The 21,376-nt window shown below is 44.3% G+C and overlaps 1 protein-coding gene across 1 annotated transcript in view; it reads left to right on the top strand.

The window, feature by feature from the left end:
* The window catches only part of dhrsx (dehydrogenase/reductase (SDR family) X-linked), a 284,229-nt gene that overhangs the window by 186,919 nt on the left and 75,934 nt on the right, over nt 1-21,376 (top strand). The gene's annotated exons all lie outside the window — the stretch shown is intronic.

The following is a 21,376-nucleotide window of genomic DNA, read 5'->3' as shown; positions in this document are numbered from 1 at the left end:
CATTCTTAATCTGTCTGCAAAGGTGATTGGAAGAGAGAAAATCTATGAGGCAGGGATTAAGAGGGAATTAACAGAGGTGAGATAGAAGGACGAGAGAGAGGAAAATCAAAAGTGAGACAACATAGAATATGGATGGTCAGTGCGTAAGCAGAAAGATGATTGAAGGAAAACAAAACAGCGTCAAGGGGGAAGGAATATCTGTGCAATAAAGAGAACACTGAAGTTATCCACTTTGGTGTTTTGGTTGTTGTGATCTGCTAGATGTTTTTCTGCCAGAAAGGCTGGTGGAAGCAGATTGAATGGTAACAATCAAAGGGAATTGTTTGAAAAAGAAAAAAAGAATTGCTGGACTATTAGGAAAGTGCAGGGTGTAGGGCTAATTGGATAGTTCCTTCAAAGAGACGCAGTGTGCTGAATGGTCACTGTGAAATGTGAGATAATTAAGGAGAGGGATTTTGGGATTTTAAAGTATTAGTGACAAGACTGCCCAACCGCTCGCTTGGGCGGCACGGTGGCACAGTTGTTAACACTGCTGCCTCACGGCTCCAGGGACCTCAGGTTCAATTCCAGCCTTGGGTGACTGTCTACGTGGAGTTTGCACGTTCTCCCCGTTTCTATATGGGTTTCCTCCGGGTGCTCTGGTTTTTTTGTTTAAGTAAAGTTTATTTATTAGCCACAAGTAAGACTTACATTAACGCTGCAATGAATTTAATGTGAAATTCGCCTCGTTGCCACACTTCGGCGCCTGTTTGGGTCAATGCACCTAACCCGCACGTCTTTCAGAATGTGGGAGGAAGCCGGAGCACCCGGAAGAAACCCACGCAGTCACGGGGAGAATGTGCAAACTCCACACAGACAGTGACCTGAGCCGGGAATCGAACCCAGGTCCCTGGCACTGTGAAGCAGCAGTGCTAACCACTATGCCACCATGCCGCCCCGGTTTCCTCTCACAATCCAAAGATGTGCAGGTTAGATGGATTGGCCACGCTAACTTGCCCCTTAGTGTCCCAAAATGTGTAGGTTAGATGGATTAGCCATGGGAAATGTATGGAGCTATGGGGGATCAGGCGGGATAGAGGGCCTGGATAAGATGCTCTGTCAGGGAGTCAGTGCAGACTCGATGGGCCAAATGGGCATCTCTGCACTGTAGGGGATTCTATGATGACTAAAGTTAAAATGGCGGTGGAGTGAGAACAGGTCTGCAAGTTGACTACTTTGATGTTGACTGCACTACCATCATTTTTCAATGGGTATAGGGAGTTAAAATCAGCCCTCTTGCGTTCTCAATCCCAGAACATTTAATTGTTGATTAAAATGTTAAGACTGCAGCAGTGGGATTAAGAAATATTTTTACACGTTCAGATTGGTAAACATTATTATCGATCAAAAATATCTGAAAATAAATTGATACTTCAGAACCACGTCACGGGATTACTTTCAAAGCAAATAGTTGGAAAGTCTCTTCCATTCACTGCTATCCAGAACTCAATCTGTCAGTCCCTTAGCATTCCTAACCTATTGAACTGTCTTCTTTCAAGATGTTAAGCTAGTTTTTTTAATTTATCTACGGGAAGGAGGTGTCACTGACTAGGCCAACATTTATTGCCAATCACTAGTTACCCCTGAGAAGGTGGTGGTGAGCTGCCTTCTTGAATCACTGCAGTCCCTTGAAGTGTACGTGCACCCACTCTGCTGTTAGAAGAGGGTGCTCCAGGATTTTGACCTAGTGACAGTGAAGGGACGGTGATATATTTCCAAGTCAGGATGGTGAGTGACTTGGTGGGGAACCTTCAAGTGGTAGCGTTCCCAGGTATCTGCTGTCTTGTCCTTCCAGATGGTAGTGGTCCTGGGTTTGGAAGTGCTGCTGTCTAAGGAACTTTGGTGAATTATCCACCCATCAACTCCCTCTTCATACCCAAGTTAATTCTTGAAGGGTTGGATGTAAGGTTGAAATTTAGGGTGAGAATCGTCATTCCCACATGTGAAGTGCATACCAAGATGTAGAAATTTGTCTGACAAAAATGAAGTATTTTGATCAATGATTCAGAATGGCATTTGCTTCTTGTCTTGTCAAAGAAAAATCATTGTGTTGTAAATCTAAATCTTAACCAAGTTCTTTACTCAGAACCAAATAAAGAAGTGACTTCCTGTTCTTACAGCTGTTAGTGTTCACCAAGGTGAATAGTGAACATAGAACAGTACAACACGGAACAGGTCCTTCGGTCCACGGTGTTGTGCCGAGCTTTATCTGAAACCATAGTGCTGTGGAAGTCTGGGTATCCATTGCTCATGTCAAGTGCCCCTAATCAAGTATAACACAGAGAAATTCCCTCCGACTGAAAGGTATTGATAGGGTAGATAAGAGAGGGACAATGTCCTTCATAATAGTGGGGGGAGGAGGGTGACAAACCTTAAAATTAGAGTTAGACCATTCAGGGCTGATGTCCCTGGAACTCTCTGCCCCAAAGGGTGGTGGAGGTTGGATCGTTAGAAGTATTAAAGGGGATAAATATTTGATAGACCGAGGAATAGAGGGCGATGAGGAAATGGCACACAGGGCTTGAGGCCGACATAGATCAGCCATCATCGCATTGAATGGTGGGGCAGGCTTGAAGGGCCTGGTGTCCTATTCCTGCTTCTATTCCTTGTGCTCTTGTGTCAGGAAGGACTCCTTCGCACAGGAGATAGTGGAAATGTGGAACACTCTTCCCAAAGAATTGTAAACTTCAAAACTGAGACTGATGGAATTTTGAGAGACAAGGGTTACAGGACCAAGGTGAGTTAGTGGAGTTATGCGATGAAGCACCCCTGATCTATCTGAATGATTGGACAGACTGGAGGGGCTGATTGGGCTACTCCTTTTCTTCCTAGCCATATCTCTCAGTCCCAGCTTCAGACACCCGCTGCCTATCTGGCTAACGTAACATGTTTTTCATTTCCCATATCTCTGCCTTCCTCTGGCCTCTGAGCCAGATGCCAGGTTAGTCCCTAATGAGGAGCACTTTTGTTGTGGCACTAAAGTAGATTTGTCTTTGCAAAACCAGATGTAAACATGCTGCGTGGTTTGTTCATGTATCTGGTTGATTGGCAGTCCTTTATGAAAACAATGCACTTATCTAAATTCGACTTGGTTCCAGTCACTGTTTTGAAGGCGCTGTATTTACCTGCCTGTCTTCTTCAAAGCAGAAAGCCTGTCTGTATCCTTCAAAGGGGGCCTTTCTGAGATTTGTGACAAAAATGATTTCCGATAGTTACTTCCAGTCGTTGGTGAGGAAAGGAAAAAGAACTATTATATAATAAAATGAGTCGTGTAAATGTTAACAATGAAGTAGAAAGCTGTTGATCTAGAAATTGATTTGTCCTTAAGGTCTAATGTGGCAGATAGCGTAGGCACACCCATCATGCGTCAAAAGTGCATTGTTTGCCTTGTTGGGCTGGGCTCTTATGTGTGTGGGTGCAAAGCAGCACATTCAGCGGCAATTAAACTATTGAATCAGAGAATCTAAGTGCAGAAGGAGGCCATTTGGCCCTTCGAGCCTGCACTGACAACAATCCCACTCAGGTCCAGTCCTATCTCCATAACCCCACATGTTTACCCTCCCAATTTCCTTGACACTAGGGTCAATTTAGCATGGCCAATCAACCTAGCCCACACATATTTGAACTGTGGGAGGAAACCGGAGCACCCGGAGGAAACCCATGCAGACACGGTGAGAATATGCAAACTCCACACAGACAGTGACCCAAGCCGGGATTTGAACCCGGGTCCTTGATGCTGTGAGGCAGCACTGTGCCACCGTGCCGCCCTATGCTAAAATAAGGACCCCACACTCATTTGATCTAATAATGAAATTGGCTGTCCCAGCGCTGCCTTACCATGTGAGAAGCTCACTCTGCATCTCGTGACTGTAACATACTTCATGGATCCTTGAGCAGTGTTTTTTTTTTAAAGTTCTCCTTCACCATATGTAACTTAAAGTTTATTTATTTGTGTCACAAGTAGGCTTACATTAACACTGCAATGAAGTTACTGTGAAAATCCCCTAGTCGCCACACTCCGGCACCTGTTTGGGTACACTGAGGGAGAATTTAGCATGGCCAATGCACCTAACCAACATATCTTTGGATATGGTTGCTGGTTTGTCCTTTAATTTTGCTGGTTATATTTTAGACATTTTCTTGACCTCTTTTCTCACTTCCACAGCTGATCTCTAGCCTCTGAACAGGCTGTTGGTGCCTATTCCTTTTCTTCCTAATCGTATCTCTCAGTCCCAGCTTCAGACACATACTGCCTGTTTGGCTAATGTGACATATTTTTCATTTTCCATATCTCTGCCTTCCTCTGGCCTCTGAGCAAGATGCCAGGTTAGTCCCTAATGAGGAGTATTTCTGTTGTAGCACTAAAGTAAATTTGTCTTTGCGAAACCAGGTGTAAACAGGCTGTGTGATTTGTTCAAGTATCTGTTTGATTGGCAGTCCTTTATGAAAATAATGTACTTATCCAAGTTCAACTTGGTTCCAGTCCAGGGACTGTGGTCGGTGCAGAGTCAATGGGCCGAATGGCCTCCTTCTGCACTGAAAAACGAGTTTGGCTGCAGCCATAGGTGGTCTGCTCGGGCTAGAGGATCAGGAGAGTGGCCGAGAAAACGTGAGCAGCTGAGGAGGGAGAGGAGAAGGATAAACCACAGCAAGCCATACTCACAGGAGGGTCTTCTGAGAGCCCATCTAGTTTGTCTTTCCTGAGGCTTTTTTGCTTCAGAAAGGAAAATTTGGCACAGTGGTTAGCACTGCTGCCTCACAGGGACCCAGGTTCAATTCCCGGCTTGGGTCACTGTCTGTGTGGAGTCTGCACATTCTCCCCATGTCTGCGTGGGTTTCCTCCAAGTGCTCCGGTTTCCTCCCACAATCCCAAAATGTGCGGGTTAGGTGGATTGGCCGTGCTAAATTGCCCCTTAGTGTCCCAAGATGTGTGGGTTAGGGTGGATTAGTGGGGTAAATTTGTGGGGTGACGGTGATAAAGTGGGGGATGGGCCTTGTAAGATGCTCTGTCAGAGGGTCGCTGTAGACCCGATGAGCTGAATATCTTCCTTCTGCACTGTAGGGATTCTGTGATTCTATGTCACCAAGCCTCGGGCTGCAGTCAGAACATAAGCCTCAAACCAGGTCACTGGCAGCACTGACTGTGGATGTGAAGATCACTGTGGATCTCCCTCCTTCCAGATACCGCCTTGATGTGCCACCAGCAAACCTTGGTGCCATGTTTGGACTTGGTAGTGATGTTATTTATTATCCTGGCATCCTCTGCAGGCGTGAGATAGAACCAGGGGCTGAGACAATCTGGAAAGTGTCCTCAGTTGATCGCTTGAACTTGCTGCACTATTTTAACCTAGCTGTCAGAGCAAGTGAAAGTATTCCGATATTGGGAACTGAGGCTCACCTGCAAGTGGAGGCTAAGGCGCGGAAGCCAAAAACAAGTAACAAGAGTTAAGAAAATGTCAAAGAACACAGAAAACATGACCAGCATCACCTCACTGATGTTCAAACCTCCCCATTGCTGGTTTTCAATATATTGTAAAAGAGATTACATTTTGAATAACCATTCACAAAGAGGAATTCACAGAGGGAACCAAATTGGACTAAACAATGGATTCATTTTTAATAACGCTAAAATTGCAGATGCTAGAGATCTGCTATATAAACAGAACACGCTGGAAAATTAATTGGATTTGATTTATTATTGTCACATGTATTAGTATACAGTGGAAAGTATTGTTTCTTGCACACTGTACAGACAAAGCATGCCGTTCATAGAGAGGAAAAGGAGAGTGTACAGAATGTAGTGTTACAGTCATAGCTAGGGTGCAGAGAAAGATCAACTTAATGCAAGGCAAGTCCATTCAAAAGTCTGCTGGCAGCAGGGAAGAAGCTGTTCTTGAGTCGCTTGGTACGTGTCTGTATCTTTTTCCCGACAGAAGAAGGTGGAAGAGAATATGCCCAGGGTGCGCGGGGTCCTTAATTATGCTGGCTGCTTTTCTGAGGCAGCGGGAAGTGTAGACAGTGTCAATGGCTGGGAGGCTGTTTTGTGTGATGGACTGGGCTACATTCACGGCCCTTTGTAGTTTTTGCAGTCTTGGGCAGAGCAGGAGCCATACCAAGCTGTGATACAACCAGAAAGAATGCTTTCTATGGTGCATCTGTAAAAGTTGGTGAGTGTCGTAGCGGACATGTCAAATTTCCTTAGCTTCCTAAGAAAGTAGCGGAGTTGGTGGGCTTTCTTAACTGTAGTCTCAGCAGGTCTGGCAGCATCTGTGGAGAAAAAAACCACTTAGAGTCCAAAATGATACATCTTTGAAACTTCTGCAGTTCTGAAAATGAATCATATTGGACTTTAAACGTTAACTCTGCTTCTTTCTTCACAGATGCTGCAAGACCTCCTGGGTTTTTACAGCACTTTGTTTTTATCTTTAGTGGGTTTCATTTGTGTACGTTTCAAAACATTTAGAGCAGACATCAGCCACTGAATATGTTGTCCAATGTTTGTCACATGACGTTACTTGCATTGGCCACCGACCTACCTACTTAGCTATCTTGCCTTGGAACTATTGGAATTTCAGCATTACCTTTCCTGTCATCTCCCCCACCCCCATGTCCTCAGGAAATAGTGTCTTCCAAAAAATAATCAAGTTTACCACAATATCATGCATATTACAGATAGAAGTAACTGTTTCTCTCATGCTGGCTGCACAGCTTCTCATTCTGTCACAAACACTCAATGGAGAAACTTGCATTGTATCTCTCAGTCCAACAATCTGCCATCTTTTAAGTGCAGTCATTGGACGCAGCATGGATCTGATGTCTCCAGCCCCCCTGGTGATCATGAAGCGGGCAACCTTTGAACTGTGGCTCACTACCGTCTGATCATGGCGGGAGATAACAAGTGTAACTTCAATAAAAGTTCTTGCAGTTTGGATACAATTCGGTCAAACAGCTTCTCGCCAGGCCTAAATAGTGTTTGCTATATTCGCATTCCCTGTTGTAAAATGATTGTTATTGTTAGTCCATGCAATAAATAACTTAAATTTAATTTGCGACGAGAAATTAGGCAGTATTACTGATGATCTTGCAGCACTGTTTATTAAACACAGTGTCAACTTGTCTTCATTATCCTATCACAGTTTTAATTTATCGTGCCTTTGTCTTCAATTCCTTAATCGGGTTAATCAGCTCCAAAACCCTATTGATTAAAGTCCCACTTCACTTTCATTTTGACATTCCTAACACTGAGGCACTGTTCACTATCTGTATGTTAGATTATTCACTCCATGAAGCGCAGAGTAAAATGTGAATTACAGTGTTGTGCGATGAACGTAAACTGCTTAACTGGTTTCTTCTATTCCATTAAAGAGAAAGGAATTTAGATAACGCCATTCATAACCTCAGGTCTTCCCAAAGCACTTTACAACCAATTAAGCGTAGGAAATATTTACGATTTACATAGATGATTTGGAGTTGGGGACCAAGTGTAGTGTGTCAAAATTCGCAGATGACACTAAGATGGGTGGCAGAGCAAAGTATGCAGAGGACACTGAAAGTCTGCAAAGGGATATAGATAATCTAAATGAGTGGGCGAGGGTCTGGCAGATGGAGTACAATGTTGGTAAATGTGAGGTCATCCATTTTGGTAGGAATAACAGCAAAATGGACTATTATTTAAATGGTAAAAAATTGCAGCATGCTGCTGTGCAGAGGGACCTGGGTGTCCCTGTGCATAAATCACACAAAGTTGGTTTACAGGTGCAGCAGGTAATTAAGAAGGCAAATGGAATTTTGTCCTTCATTGTGAGAGGGATGAAGTTTTAAAACAGCGAGGTTATGTTGCAGCTGTATAAGGTGCTGGTGAGGCCACACCTGGAGTACTGTGTATAGTTTTGGTCCCCTTACTTGAGAAAGGATAGACTGGCACTGGAGGGGGTGCAGAGGAGATTCACTAGGTTGATTCTGGAGTTGAGAGGGTTGGCTTATGAGGAGAGACTGAACAGACTGGGGCTATACTCATTGGAATTCAGAAGAATGAGGGGAGATCTTATAGAAACATATAAGATTATGAAGGGAATAGATAAGATAGAAGCAGGGAAGTTGTTTCCACTGGCGGGTGAAACTAGAACTAGGGGACATAGCCTCAAGCAGATTTAGGACTGAGTTGAGGAGGAACTTCTTCACACAAAGGGTTGTGAATCTGTGGAATCCCCTGCCCAGTGAAGCAGTTGAGGCTACCTCATTAAATGTTTTTAAGGCAAGGATAGATACATTTTTGAGCAGTAAAGGAATTAAGGGTTATGGTGAGTGGGCGGGAAAGTGGAGCTGAGTCCACAAAAAGATCAGCCATGATCTTATTGAATGGCGGAGCAGGCTCGAGGGGCCAGATGGCCTACTCCTGCTCCTAGTTCTTTTGTTCTTATGCGATGATCATGGTTGGATTTCCGCTCTGCGTGACATTTTCAGTATTTTTTATTCATTCGTGGGACATGGGTGTTGCTGGCTGGCCAGCATTTATTGCCCATCCCGCGTTGTTCTTGAATTGAGTGTCTTGCTTGGTCATTTCAGACAGCAGTTGAGAGTCAACTACATTGCTGTGGCTCTGGAGTCACATGTAGGCCAGACCAGGTAAGGACGGCAGATTTCCTTCCCTAAAGGACATTAGTGAATCAGATGGGTTTTTCCGACAATTGACAATGGCTTCATGGTCATCAGTAGATTCTTAATTCCAGATTTTTTTTATTGAATTCAAATTCCACCAGCTGTCGTGGCGGGATTTGAACCCAGATCCTCAGAACATTATCTGAGATTCTGGATTAATAGTCCAGTGATAAAACCACTAGGCCATCACCTCCTCTTGTGCTCTATTTCTGGCCAGGTCTTTCAAGCCTGATTTCTTCAGAAACATTCCCACAAGAAACTCCATTGCAATGCGGTGTGTCAAGGGAATGACAGGCCTGGCTCCCCACTTTTAACAGCACTCGTTGCTGTAAGGCAAGTTTAAATATCCAGTGTGAACATTTGCAAATGGATGAATAGGTGAATAGATAAATGCATAGGGTGGATAGGTGGGTGAGGCAAGTGGATAAGTTGGCAGAATGGTAGTTAGGTGAGATGGCAGTTGGGTGAAAGGGTCGGGGTAGTCTGGTCAGGACAAGAAGGGAGGGGTAATCAGGTCAGATATTAATCAGTTCTGGGGGTGTAATATTATGGGGGGGGGGGTAGTCAGGTCTGCTGAGGGAAGGGCAGTCAGGTGGTCAGGGATTTATATAGTCAGGATGTGTAGTTGAGTCAGGTCGGGGGCACCTGCCAGGCAGCCAGGAGATTAGTTGAGGGTGTTGGAGAGGGGAATTGGGGGATCAGTCTGAGTGATTGGGAGGGCAACTCTATCGTTACCCAGGAGGAAAAGTAGGATTTTTCTGTCTAACATTTCCTGGGTAACTATCCAGTTGGTCCCACTGAACAGTCCAAAGTCTCCAGTCCAGCTCAAAGTTGGAAACTTTGTGGAGTAGGAGATTTGCTATTTGGAAGTTCAAACTTTCCTGGCTGTTCCTTCAAATGTCAGCGTGTCAAGACTTTCGCGGGGTCCCGACGTGAACCTTGGTCATATAGATGTCTTGGATGATCAATCGACTGGAGGATTTGGGCCACCAAATTTGTTAAAAAGTATCCTCTGATACAATCAAATCTAATTTAGTAATCTTAAGTATTGCTGAAAGAAGACATTTTGCTGAAGCTTTTCATCTTGCACTCATCAGGACAATCACCAGAGTACCAAAGTCAAGGGAAAAAGCAACTTTATACTGTTTGAGAACAGAGTGCTGATTGGTTGGCAAGAGTCATTGAGGTTTACAGCATGGAAACTGGCCCTTTGGCCCAACTTGTCCATGCCGCCCAGTTTTTACCATTAAGCTAGTCCCAATTGCCCACATTTGGCCCATATCCCTCTATTCCAATCTTACCCATGTAACTGTCTAAATGCTTTTTAAAAGAGAAAATTGTACCCACCTCTACTACTACTACCTCTGGCAGCTTGTTCCAGACATTCACCACCCTCAGTGGACTCTGATTAGCAGAGGTGTGGCCATGGAGAATGCACCAGTTGATAGGGCAAAAAAACAGACTGTTCAGCCCAACTGATCTGTGCCACATTTATGCTCCACAGCACTTCCCACCCCTCTTCATCTAACCCCATCAGCATATCCTCCTATTCCTTTCTCACATAGTCAGGATGTGTAGTTGGGTCTTTTCTCCGACCTGACCCAACTACACATCCTGACTATATAAATCCCCGACCACCTGACTACCCTTCCCTCAGCAGACCTGACTACCCCCCTGCTTACCTGGTGTCTACTTTACGTATCTCTGCTGTCCGCATCAACTAACCCTTAGAGTTCCACATTCTTGCCGCTGTTTTGGTAAAGCAGTTACTCCTGAATTTCCGATTGGACTTATGATTGACTATTTTATATTGACAACCTTGAGTTTTGCACTCCTCAAGTGCAACCATTTTCTATGCATTATCCACAGTATTTCGTAACCTTTAAATACCTTTGTCAGCCAATCCCTCAGCCTTGGGCAGCATGGCGGTACAGTGGCTAGCATTGCTGTCTCACAACGTCAGGGATCCCGGTTCGATTCCCGGCTTGGGTCGCTGTCTGTGTGGATGGAATCTGCACATTCTTCTCGTGTCTCCATGGGTTTCCTCCGGGTGCTCCGGCTTCCTCCCACAGTCCAAAAGACATGCTGGTTAGGTGCATTGGCCATGCTAAATTCTCCCTCAGTGTACCCGAACAGGCGCTGGAGTGTGGCAACTTGGGGCTTTTCACAGTAACTTTTTTGCAGTGTTAATGTAAGCCTACTTGTGACACGAATAAATAAACTTTAAAACTTCTCTTTCTTAGTGAAAAGAGCTCCAAGTTTAGCCTTTTCTGATGAATGTATCCTCTTAGTTTTGGTATGAATTGGAATGACTGATTTTTCTTGCTCTTTGCAACCTAAGATAACTTAGCTAATTGGAGCTATCATCTGGAGGGTCAGTACAGACATGATGGGCCGAATGGCCTCCTCCTGAGCAGTAACAATTCTGTGAAATATCAGCCTAGCTATTTAACTCAGCGTAGACCTCCAAATGAACCCAAAACCTTCTTATTTGTCTGGCTTAATGCTTCTCTGAGCAGCATTCATACCCGCTGGACAATTGGACTGCACTTACATTACAGTGCACAATTCTCTCCATATTACAATAAGGATAGACCAGGGACTGAAAAAAGTAAAATGATTTACAAGAATGACAGTTGTAACGACTCAGTTCTGCTACCGAAAATAAGTCATGATGTGGAGATGCCGGCATTGGACTGGGTAAACACAGTAAGAGTTTTAACAACACCAGGTTAAAGTCCAACAGGTTTATTTGATAGCAAATGCCAATAGCTTTTGGAGCGCTGCTTCTTCGTCAGATGGAGTGGAAATCTGCTCTCAAACAGGGCATATAGAGACACAAAATCAAGTTACAGAATACTGATTAGAATGCGAATCTCTACAGCCAACCAGGTCTTAAAGATACAGACAATGTGAGTGGCGGGAGCATTAAGCACAGGTTAAAGAGATGTGTATTGTCTCCAGACAGGACAGCCAGTGAGATTCTGCAAGTCCAGGAGGCAAGCTGTGGGGGTTACTGATAGTGTGACATAAACCCAAGATCCCGGTTTAGGCCGTCCTCATGTGAGCGGAACTTGGCTATCAGTTTCTGCTCAGCGACTCTGCGCTGTCGTGAAGGCCGCCTTGGAGAACGCTTACCCGAAGATCAGAGGCTGAATGCCCGTGACCGCTGAAGTGCTCCCCCACAGAAAGAGAACAGTCTTGCCTGGTGATTGTCGAGCGGTGTTCATTCATCGGTTTTCCCAATGTACCATGCCTCGGGACATCCTTTCCTGCAGCATATCAGGTAGACAACGTTAGCCGAGTTGCAAGAGTAGGTACCGTGTACCTGGTAGATGGTGTTCTCACGTGAGATGATCCGGCACGTCTTGCAGAGGTTGCTGTGGCAGGGTTGTGTGGTGTCGTGGTCACTGTTCTCCTGAAGGCTGGCTACCCAGCCGGATCATCGACACGGATGCCATCATCTCATGTGAGAACACCATCTACCAGGTACACGCCACCTACTCTTGCAACTCGGCCAACGTTGTCTACCTGATACACTGCAGGAAAGGATGTCCCGAGGCATGGTACATTGGGGAAACCATGCAGACGCTACGACAACGGATGAATGAACACCGGTCGACAATCACCAGGCAAGACTGTTCTCTTCCTGTGGGGGAGCACTTCAGCGGTCACGGGCATTCAGCCTCTGATCTTTGGGTAAGCGTTCTCCAAGGCGGCCTTCACGACACACGACAACGCAGAGTCGCTGAGCAGAAACTGATAGCCAAGCTCCGCACACATGAGGACAGCCTAAACCGGGATGTTGGGTTTATGTCACACTATCAGTAGCCCCCACAGCTTGCCTCCTGGACTTGCAGAATCTCACTGACTGCCCTGTCTGGAGACAATACACATCTCTTTAACCTGTGCTTAATGCTCCCTCCACTCACATTGTCTGTATCTTTAAGACCTGGTTGGTTGTAGAGATTCGCATTCTAATCAGTATTCTGTAACTTGATTTTGTGTCTCTGAGCCCTGTTTGAGAGCACATTTCCACTCCATCTGACGAAGGAGCAGCGCTCCGAAAGCTAATGGCATTTGCTACCAAATAAACCTGTTGGACTTTAACCTGGTGTTGTTAAAACTCTTACCGAAAAGAAGAACAAAGAACAAAGAAAATTACAGCACAGGAACAGGCCCTTCGGCCCTCCAAGCCTGCACCTTCCATGCTGTCTGACTGAACTAAAGCCTCTGTACCCTCTCCAAAGTGATGTTTTAAAATTACGAAGGGGTTCAACAGGGTAAACGTAGAAAAGATGTTTCTACTTTGTGGGGCATCCAGTTCAGAGGCCATAAATGTATGATAGTCTCTAATAAATTCAGTAAGGAATTCAGGGGAAACACCTTTGCCCAGAGAGTGGTGAGAATGTGGAAGTTGCGACCACATGAGGTAATTGAGATGAATAACATAGATGTAATTAAAGGGAAACTAGCTATGTACATGAGGGGTAAAGGAACTGAAGGACTTATTGATATGGTAAACGGGGTGAATGTACAAAATTTTACAACACAGCAACAAGGCATTCAAGCCAACAGATCCATGCTGGTGTTTGCACTCCACCTGAAACTCCTGCCGCCTTACTTCACCTCAATATATGTGCACGTAAACAGGATATTTCGAGTTAATTCAACTGAGGAGGGAAAAGAACAGAAAGAAACAATAGGAATGAGCAGGAGAAACCTGATGCACAAGGCATTCTTACAGACTTGCAAGCATTCAAAAGTGCCAGGCTTGCTGAATTCCCCAGCTGATTGCTAATACAGAATGGGACAGATTTCTCTTTTTAATTCACACCCAAGCCATCAGATTGAATGGCTAAATGTTCCTGACGGCAATCAATATTCTACAAACTGGTAATCCACAGTTTTGTGATGCCGACAACTATTCAAGGGATGGCATTTATTTATTGGCAAATTACCTTTCATTTGAATTTCAATTTTATGAATTTGATGCTTTAACAGTTACGAGGGCGGCACGGCAGCACAGTGGCTAACACTGATGTCTCACAGTGCCCAGAGACCCAGGTTTGATTCCTGCCTTGGACGACTGTCTATGTGGAATTTGCACGTTCTCCCCATGTCTGCGTGGGTTTCCTCCGGGTGCTCGGTTTCCTCCCAAGTCCAAAGATGTGTGAGTTAAATGGATTGGCCATGCTAAATTGACCCTTGGTTTCCCAAGGTGTGTAGGTTTAGGGGGATTAGCAGGGTAAATACTTAGGGTTACACTGATTGGATGGGATGCTCTATCAGAGAGTTGGTGCAGACTCGATGGGCTGAATGGCCTCCATCTGTACTGTTATGATTCTGTGAGATTCTATGAGTTAAAGTTTTAAAAATGTATTTATTAGTCACAAGTGGGCTTACTTTAACACTGCAATGAAGTTACTGTGACAATCCCCTAGTCGCCATGCCTGTTTGGGTACACTGAGGGAGAATTTAGCATGGCCAATGCACCTAACCAGCACGTCTTTCGGACTGTGGGAAGAAACCGGAGCACCTGGAGGAAACCTATGCCGACACGGGGAGAACGTGCAGACTCCGCACAGACAGTGACCCAAGCCAGGAATTGAACTTGGGTCTCTGGCGCTGTGAAACAGCAGTGCTAACCACCGTGCCACCATGCAGCCCCCTTCTCATTCATTCTATTGTAGCTGGGATATGCTAATATTCAGCAGTTCCCCTGAGAAAAGCAGCAGGGGCATGCAAGAACCCCAAGGTGGAAAAACCGGACAACTTGCTCCCATCCCTATCCCAGCTCCACTGAAACCGCCAACTATTTATGACTAATAAATAAACTTTTGAAAACATCAGGGATTGAGACCATGTGACGAGCGAGAGAGAGAGAGAGGTCCCTCACCCCTTCGCCCGTCAGCTGATTTCCAGATAGGTGGAATGCAAATTACCTCGGGAATTCTCAGACCCTGTAAGGAAACAGCTTCAGGAAGCAGGAGGAAACCTTTCCCTCCCAGCCAGACATGTGTTACATTGTCTGAAACAATGCCTCCTTGTCTCATCAGTTCTGTGTTTTAGATGATGGATCAATTGTCCTTTGGCAAAGAAGTGACAGATGGAATACAATGTGGAAAAGTGTGAGGTTACCCACTTTGGAAGCAGGAATGGAGGCATAGACTATTCTCTGAATGGGAAAATGCTTAGGAAATCAAAAACACAAAAGGACTTGGGAGTCCTTGTTCAAGATTCTCTGAAGGTTAACGTGCAGGTTCAGTCAGCAGTTAGGAAGGCAAATGCAATGTTAGCAACCATGTCGAGAGGGCTAGAATAGAAGAGCAGGGATGTACTTCTGGGGCTGTATAAGGCTTTGGTCAGACCCCATTTGGAGTTTTGTGAGCAGTTTTCGGCCCCATATCTAAGGAAGGATGTGCTGGCCTTGGAAAGAGTCCAGGGGAGGTTCACAAGAATGATCCCTGGAATGAAGATCTTGTCGCATCAGGAACGGTTGAGGACTCTGGGTCTGTACTCTTAGAGTTTAGAAGGATGAGGGGGGAACTTATTGAAACTTACAGGATACTGCGAGGTCTGGATAGAGCGGACGTGGAGAGGATGTTTCCACTAGTAGCAGAAACTAGAACCAGAGGGCACAACCCCAGGCTAAAGGGACGATCCTTTAAAACAGAGATGAGGAGTAATTTCATCAACCAGAGAGTGGTAAATCTGTGGAACTCTTTGCCGCAGAAGGCTGTGGAGGCCAGGCCATTGAGTGTCTTTAAGACAGAGATAGATAGGTTCTTGATTAATAAGGGGATCGGGGTAATGGGGAAAAGGCAGGAGAATGGGGATGAGAAAAATATCAGTCATGATTGAATGGTAGAGCAGACTCGATGGGCCGAGTGGCCTAATTATGCTCCTCTGTCTTATGGTCTTTTATTTCAATTTACCCAGAGGTGGTACCAACTTCAAGCAACCACCTGGCAAGTTTTGAATTGAACGGTCTAGGTTTGTTGACTAAGAAGAAAACAAGATGGGAATTTCTATAACATCTTCACATTCTCTGACCCAAATTGCTATGCAGCAAATAAGTATTTCTCAAAGTGCAGTCACAATTGTAATGTAAGAAGAGTGGCAGGATCCAGACACTGAGGACCAGATTTTTGTGAAGGAGTTAGGAAAGTCAAGTCAGAAAACTTCCCGACTCGGCAGACCCAACTCGTAAGACTTGACCCCTTGAAAAAGGCCCCTGTCCACCATATCTATATTCTGGGGAAGTGGGATGGAATGGGGCCCTCTGCCTCCAGTGGCAAGCTCAAGGCAGAGGGATGGTGAGGCTGGCAGGTTAGGACACCTTGTTCCGTTTAATAGGACATCGATTCAGTTGTAGAGATGAATGTCAGGCCCTCAAGCCCTCATTCCATGTCCCCTGATACCCTCATGCTCCCTCATAACCTCCACTCACCTTCATATGCTCCATGACCCCCATATATCCCTCATGGTCTCCCCTCCGTATATCCTCCACTGCCATTCATCCATTATCCACTGCAGGCAGACATAGGGACCATGTCTTTGAAATAGAAATTTTAAGAAAATACAGAGTTCTCAAACTCACTTCATGCTGGAAGAAAAACACTCAAACCAGGAAGTAATTCAATAAAAAGTTAAATGCCTCAAGCTGTCAATCTGTTGTAAAAACAAACATTCATCCATTCAGTAACTACATCAAATACAGAAAATCCTTTGATATCCTCTTAAGACTGTCAATTAAGTGACAGCTGTTTGAGATATGGTTCCGTTGCTTTTGAAACCTAGCCAAACGACCATAATGTCCCAACCTGTAAAAAAACCATTACAAATGGAAACAATGAAGTCTATTGAAACTGCAAAAAACAGATGGCTATGTTTTATTCCTAAGATGCACCAGAAGGCCTGTCAATCAGTGCAGTCCAGGAACAGATGTCTGACTGAAAGCTGAAACCAGGTTTTGTTTCAAGTTTAAAGGGCTGTGGAGATTTAATTCACTTCAGATCATGACAAAAGAGTTCCTAAGCAATGTTCTGTTTCCAGTTTTGATTGCATAATAGTACTCTAATGTTTCACAACACTTGCACACAATGTTGATCGATGTAATGGCCGACATAACTTTGCAAGACAGAGCCCTATAATCAATCACTTCACTGAAAACACGTGTAACTTTTAAAACAGCACCTAACCATTGAAACTGAAAGGACAGATTGCTACTTCTGTATTTCAAAGCCTTCCAAAGAATCCTTGGAGCAGGTGACTGCTTTTTTTTTTTGGTTCCCAAACTTATGACTGGGATTGCTCCATGGCTCACGACTCCTCTGAGATGCCATGACCTGTGTATCCTTAAGGAAGGGGCCCAAAACTCCTCGCAAGTTGTGAAAGATTTGAATTGTTCACCCCGTCCAGCAAGGATAGGGGTGCTGCACATAGCACCCTTATTCCGAACCTGCAAACGTTGCAGGAAACGGGAATGGGGGTGTGAATCCTGGAGTAGGGTCCTGCCTGCCAGTTTTTTTGAAGGGCTCCCCAGTTGGCCTGACCCAGTGGAAAATCCAGGCCTCAATCTCTGTTCAGATTTACCACATTAATAATAAGTTAGGAGTGGAATGAGAACGGGGCCTGGATGTAAGCAAGCTCAGCTTGAGTTCATTGAAGCACTTCACATTCATTCACTTGACGCGTAAATCATTTTCCTTTCATTATATAAACAAAGAATTTTTTTTTTTAAAGGCCTTCAGACCCACCAAGTCCATTCCATTCCAATCAATGGGATAATCTCTTAGGCACCTCGCACGCTCCCTAATCATAATATCTCCAGGAACAGACAAAAAAAAACCTATCGCCATTTCTGCGAACATTTCTGGAAATTCCCTAAAGCAGTCCAGCCTAATGGCTAATAAGAACATAAGAACTAGGAGCAGGAGTAGGCCATCTGGCCCCTTGAGCCTGATCCGCCATTCAATAAGATCATGGCTGATCTTTTCGTGGATTCATCTCCACTTACCCTGCCCGCTCACCATAACCCTTAATTCCTTCACTGTTCAAAAAGTTATCCATCCTTGCCTTAAAAACATTCAATGAGATAGTCTTAACTGCTTCACTGGGCAGGGAATTCCACAGATTCACAACCCTTTGGGTGAAGAAGTTGCTCCTCAACTCAGTCTTAAATCTGCTCCCCCTTATTTTGAGGCTATGCCCCCTAGTTCTAGTTTCACCTGCCAGTGAAAACAACCTCCCTGCTTCTATCAAGCTAGATCATGGCTGCACATCGCAAACACAAGGAACCAGCAACTTACTTTCATAACTAGAAACAGCCTATTCTGTCCAGAACTTTACAAATACCATTTTAAAGGATGTTAACAACTCTGTACTTAACATGTCAAAGCAACTTGTCTCAGAGTGTAATGACTCTGTGGAACAAAATATTTTCTGTATCTAATCTCGTAGCCCCAAATCCTATTATCCTTATTTATTTCAAATAACATCTGATTAGACTGCATCCAATCCCTTTCTCATTTGAAAACTTCAATCGTATTCTGCCTATGCCCAAATTTTACATCGCATTATGCAATAAAGCCCTATTGAATTTCTCCAAAATAACTGTAATTCTTGCAACCTCTTGAAGATCTGAGATTCAATATCCTCTGGTCTCACATCTTTCTATCCTCACTCGACCATAAGAGCAGAAGTAGGCCATTCAGCCCGTCGTGTCTGCTCCACCATTCAATGAGATCATGACTCATCTGATATGATAATCCTCAACTCCACCTTCCTGCCATATTCCCATAACCCTTGATTCCCTTGCTGCCTTAAAGTTCTTAGCCACGTGCAGGGATCGAACAAAGGGGTGATGAAATCTGTTTTGAGCAGTGGCGTGAAATGGATGATGATGGATCAGCAGCTCACTTAGCACCCTTCCTTGTCAACTGGACTGCCCGTTTCGGATATTTAATGAAAGAATAGTTGGAATCCCCTATAATGATGCACTGTCCTGCTAATCTTCAGATTTGTTCAGGACAGTGAACTTAGCTGTTGATTCACTGGCCTATAGCCTTGTCTACTTCTAAACGACCTCACTCCATCGTGCTGATCAATATTATCCCCTTTCAATTGCAGTTTGGTCCCTTTCCTTTGAAAAGTTAAGTTTATTTATTCATCACGAGTAGGCTTACATCAACACTGCAATGAAGTTACTGTGAAAATCCCCTAGTCGCCACACTCCGGCGCCTGTTCGGGTACACTGAGGGAGAATTTAGCATGGCCAATACACCTAACCAGCACGTCTTTCTGACTGTGGGAGGAAACCCACGCAGACAGGGGGAGAACGTGCAGTCTCCGCACAGACAGTGACCCTAGCCAGGAATCGAACCCAGGTTCCTGGCGCTGAGAGGCAGCAGTGCTAATCACGGTGCCACCTTATAAATAAGGCAAAACTCTATTCTTGATAATCCAATCTCTCCTTACAGATTGTCACCTATCCCTTCAAATGCATTTCCAATTGATCACTTTTATCCAACTAGAGGACCGAGATACCAATTTCATTGAAACCTTCTATGGAAGCACCAGCTAGATATAGGAACTGGAAATCAAGATGTGGAATCAGTCTTGGTAGAAATAAGAAATAGCAAGGGAAAGAAGTCCTGGTAGAAGTGATATATATACCCCCAAACAGTAGTTCTGCAGTGCGGCACAGTATAAATGAGGAAATATTGAGGGCTTGTAAGAAAAGCATGGCAATAATCATGGGTGATTTTAACATGCATATAGACTGGATTAATCAAATTGGCAAATATAACCTCAAGGGAGAGTTAATTCAATGTATTAGGGATTGTTTCTTGGAGAAATATGTTGTGGAATCAACCAGGCAGCAGGTTATTCTGGACTTGGTGTTGCGTAATGAGGAGGGATTAATTAATGATCTCACAGTTAAAGATCCTCTCGGGACGAATGATCATAGCATGCTAGAATTTCAAATTCAGTTTGAGGATGAGAAACTGGAATCCTACACTAGCATTCTGGAGTTAAACAAACATTCAGGTGAAGACAGACTTCGCCCTGGTGGACTGGGCAAGAAGACTAAGATTTAAGACAGTTGATGACCAGTGGCAAATGTTTAAGGAGATAGTCAATTCCTCACAACTAAAATGGTTGGCACAGTGTAACTAGTGGGGGTTCCACAGGGTTCGTTCCTGTCACCCTTGCAGATGACAAAAAAATAGATGGGATAGTAAATTGCAATTACGAAATAAGCAATTTACAAATGGATATGGATAGGCTAGGTGAGTGGATCAAAATGTGGCAGATGGAGTTTAATGTGGATAAATGTGAGGTTACCTATTTTAGTCAGAAAAATAGAAAGGCAACTTATGTAAATGGAGAGAGACTTCAGGTTGCTTTGGTGCAGAGGGATCTGGGTGTCCTCATGCATAAATCACAGAAAACTAGTGTGGAAGGCAAATGGAATTTTGGCATTTATTGCTAAATGAATAGAGTGTAAAAGTAAATAAGTACAGCTGTACAAGGCATTAGTGAGACCACACTTGGAATATTGTGCACAGTTTAGTATTAGTTTAGTTTATTTATTAATGTCACAAGTAGGGGCTTACATTAACACTGCAATGAAGTTACTGTGAAAGTACCCCTACTTGAGGGATGTAATTGCATTGGAGGCAATTCAGAGGAGGTTCACTCAGTTGATTCCAGAGTTGAGGGATTTGTCCTACGAAGAGAGGTTGAGCAGTTTCGGCCAATACTCTCGAGTTTAGAAGAATGAGGAGAGATCTAACTGAATTATATAAGATGCTGAAAGGGATTGACAGGTTAGACCTAGAGAGGATGTTCCCTCTTGTGGGGCAATCTAGAATGAGAGGTTATTGTTTTGGGATAAGGGGTAGCATAATTAAAGTAGAAATGAGGAGAAACTACTTCTCTCAAAGAGTCGCAAATCTGTGGAATTCATTACCTTGGAGTGTGGTGGATACCAGGACATTGAGTAAATATAAGGGGGAGATCGACAGACTTTTAATTAGCAATGGGTTGAAGCCTCATGCAGAATGGGTAGGAAAGTGGAATCGAGGACAAGACAAGAGCAGCCATGATCATATTAAATGTCGGAGCAAGGTTGGGGGGCTGAATTACCTACTCCTAGTTCTTATGTTATGTTCTTATATCTCACTGCCTTGAGCCCTGTAGTTGAAATTCATTCAGTTGTTACTACAGAGTGACACACATGCGTGACAGTGTCCCCAAACTTCCTATCCACAATAACATTCAAATTAATGTGTACAGTTCCCTTGCTTGCTTGTATCATACTCGGGTATCTATCCCCTTCATCCCAGCTCGTCAGAAAGTAGCACTGAACAGTTCTATTTTTATTTTGCATGTGAATGTGAAGACTGATAACATACAAAAAAATACCAAGAGGAAAAGACTAACTGGTCTATCAGTGGTGCCTGACACTCATGTTAACTGCAGCATCATGACAAGACACTTCTTTATTGCTCCACCTTCCCCTACCCACGTAATCTCCTGGGAGAGGCAAAAAAACCAGAAAGGCCACAGACCAAGAAGGGAAATAAAGGGTGGCACAGTGGTTAGCACTGCTGCCTATTCCCGGGTTGGGCCACTGTCTGTGCGGAGTCTGCACGTTCTCCCCGTGTCT

This window comes from Mustelus asterias, chromosome 10, assembly GCF_964213995.1.
Source record: "Mustelus asterias chromosome 10, sMusAst1.hap1.1, whole genome shotgun sequence".
NCBI lineage: Eukaryota > Metazoa > Chordata > Chondrichthyes > Carcharhiniformes > Triakidae > Mustelus > Mustelus asterias.
This window is presented reverse-complemented; position numbering and strand designations above follow the sequence as displayed.